Source organism: Atta cephalotes, assembly GCF_000143395.1.
Source record: "Atta cephalotes unplaced genomic scaffold scaffold00037, whole genome shotgun sequence".
NCBI classification, from domain to species: Eukaryota; Metazoa; Arthropoda; class Insecta; order Hymenoptera; family Formicidae; genus Atta; species Atta cephalotes.
Window position 1 is genome coordinate 548,975 of NW_012130101.1, and position 3,449 is coordinate 552,423.

Genomic DNA, 3,449 nt, shown 5'->3' on the forward strand with positions numbered 1-3,449 from the left:
AGAGAGAGATTTCAAAACTTAACATGTTTATAAATTTGAATCCCCCAATTTGAAACTCTATTTCTAGCACGGATGCTTTAATTAGGATATAATAAGAAGGGTTTCAGGATATAATAAGAAGCAGTTTTAAAGAATGCACCATTATCACGATTGCACATCGTTTGAATATGATTATAAATAGCAATCGAATCACCATGATGGAGAACGGTTCTATCGTTGTAGGTTTCCCGTTTTAATAAAGAGTGAATAGGTTAAGAAGAATATTGATTTTGTAAGACAAAATTAAGAGATATAATTTTCTATATAACTTTCTAAAAATTTGTTCATAATAATTTTGATTAATAGCATCAGTTCAATCTCTGAAAGATGTTTAAGATAAAATTCATTCTGAAAAGTGAAATTTTATTCTTTAAGATTGAATATTGGAATATTCTATTCTTATTCAAGACCAACCTTAATTTTTACTCTTTAGAGAGAAAATTTACTTCATATTATTTAGGGAGTTCGAAATCGATTTTCTATTTAACAATATATTTTTTCCTGAAAATTCAATGTATACAAAGAATAATCAAGCTTTTTTTGGAAAATTTTGTAATATCCTGGAGAGAAATTTTCATATATTTGATAATTAGAATTGTCATGTCAAGGATTTTATTGCCCATATGCTGTTACACGACAAACCAAATTACTTTTCACAAATGAAAGACGGGCAATCAGATGGTGCAATCATTTAGAATAGGCGAAAAAGGCTTGCGAGAAGAAACGATCATTTCGAATTCAATTTGTCGGCGCAAAATGTTGAGTGTGAGAGCGATACCATGCTTACAAAACAGACTGCTTTATAGATTTTCTACTTCTAAAAATCTTATAAAAATATATATACTATATATTACTATATATATTACTATATATATATACTATATATAGAGCGTAAGTCGAATGAAATTGGAGAATACTAGAATCGTAACGAAACTTCTAGAAGACAAAATTTGAAACAACGAAACATAAAAGAGACATTACGTTTTTTTTTACATTAGGAGACAAAAATTGAAACAACGAAACATAAAAGAGGCATTTACGTTTTTTTAACATTCCGTTTCAATTTTCGCCTCCTGAAAGTTCCGTTTACGTTTCTATTATTCTCTCATTACATTCGATTTATGCTTTGATTTTTATTTTTACCAGGTCTGAAGACAAATTTCGTTCTGCGCAGATTAAATTCTAAATGCTTTTTAAACCGGTAATTTTGAAGTGACTAGTTCTAAAGATCAAAGAATACCTATCTTGGGCCTTCCACCACTCATTGAATTTTAACGGTGACTTTTTTTTTATTAGGTGTACAACTTTGCTTCCGCCGTTTTCCTATAGATGGCTTTAGCGGTAAGTGGTGGTCGAAATAAATAGATCATAGACGTCATACAATAAACTTGGGCATCTGTCAACATAACCCCATAGAAACATTAGTCGATTTGTGTCTGCATCATAAAGTTATTCTCGATTGTAAATATCAGTTTACTAGCCAAATTCTCGTCATTTGCGGGAGGTTTTAATTTTTTGCTTCAATATGAAGAAATCTGCGGCTGAGGCTCATTCATCAAATGCTCTCAAATACTTATGGTGAGGCCGCTATTAGTGAAAGAACGTGTCGTGAGTGGTTTCAACGCTTCAAGAACGGTGATTTTGACGTCCAAAGTCATGCTCTGTATTTGGTGGGACCAGCTCGGCGTAGTGTATGAACTGTTAAAACCGACTGAAACAATCACAGGCGATCGGTATCGAACGCAATTAATGTGTTTGAGCCGAGCATTGAAAGACAAATGGCCGCAATACAACGAGAGACACGATAAAGTGATTTTGCAGCATGACAATGCTCGACTCCATGTTGCGAAAGTGGTCAAGACATACTTGGAAACGTTGAAATGGGAAGTCCTACCCCACCCGCCGTATTCTCCAGACGTTGCTCCCTCTGACTATCACTTGTTTCGATCAATGGCACACGGCTTGGCTGACCAGCACTTCCGGTCTTATGAAGAAGTAAAAAATTGGATCGATTCGTGGATAACCTCAAAAGATGACCAGTTTTTTCGACGCGGAATTCGTACGCTACCCGAAAGATGGGAGAAAGTAATGGCCAGCGATGGACAATACTTTGAATCATAAATGTATAACCAGTTTTTTACAATAAAGCCTCGAATTTCGGAAAAAAACCGGCGGAAGCAAAATTATACATCTAATACTTTAAACACCAAATTACAAAATAACTGTAATATAACGTATTATATTTTATTGTTATGTGGCAAATTATACCTAAGAGATATGTTTAACTTTGTGCTTGTTGGATTTGAATGTTTTCATGTTTACATACAATTTATTATTTTTCATGCAATGTATTTTAATATCAAATTATAGAACACAAAGAAAGAATTATTATGTACAAAGAATAATATAATAAAATTTAATACAATATAAAATAGAATTAAATCCTTTGACATAAAATATAAAATACATAAATTGCTTATACATGTTTATAACATTTTCGATAAACGTTTTATTTAAAAAGGATATATCTCATATATTTATAAAATATAATAATAAAATATAATAACATAAAATTTTGATTCACGAATGTCACTCGACCACCGAGGCGAGTGAGATTTCGGAAATATTCTTCGCAATTAGAGCTGATTATTCCATCTTTTGATAAATTTTACTTGTTGGATAAGTAGCAAAATTACCCAATTATATGTGAGGATTACCAGATTTACCTCACAAGTAAAATTTACCGAAAGATGGAACAATCAGCCCTTATTGCAAAGAATATTTCCGAAATCTCAGTGGTCGAATTAGCTAAGACTCTTCCCGGAAAATTGAGAAAGAGAGAGAGGTTCAAATTCTAGCTGAGGTAATTTTTCGCAATTTCGCAATAAATTTTTTACTTTCTTTCTAATCTAATTTAGAGGGGATTATTAGCGTTTCAGAATAATTGTGTTAATTGAAAGTCCGAAAGTTATCGGCGAGCAATCAGATCTGAAATAAATTGATTTAATAAAAGAATATATGTATAATATATTATTCGAAACATCTAACTTTGACTGATCATGGCTTTGTTTATCGTATTTGATGTGTTCACAATCGTGCGTAAAATTCTTAAATGTTTATAAATATTCATTTTTTCAACATATAAATATAACCGTTTATCGTTGAGGATAAAATTCCAAAATTTCGGAAATATTGATCTATGAGGAAGCCCAGCCAAAAAAAATTCAAACCGACAGTATGTAATTTTATCCTCATAATGATTAAACAATTATTCAACAATAAGAAACATAAGTAATGGCCGTAATAGTCAAGCTAGATCTTTAATGCTTAAATAATTAAATTTGAATTATTATATATATATATACTCTGTATATATATATATATATATATATATATATATATATATATAT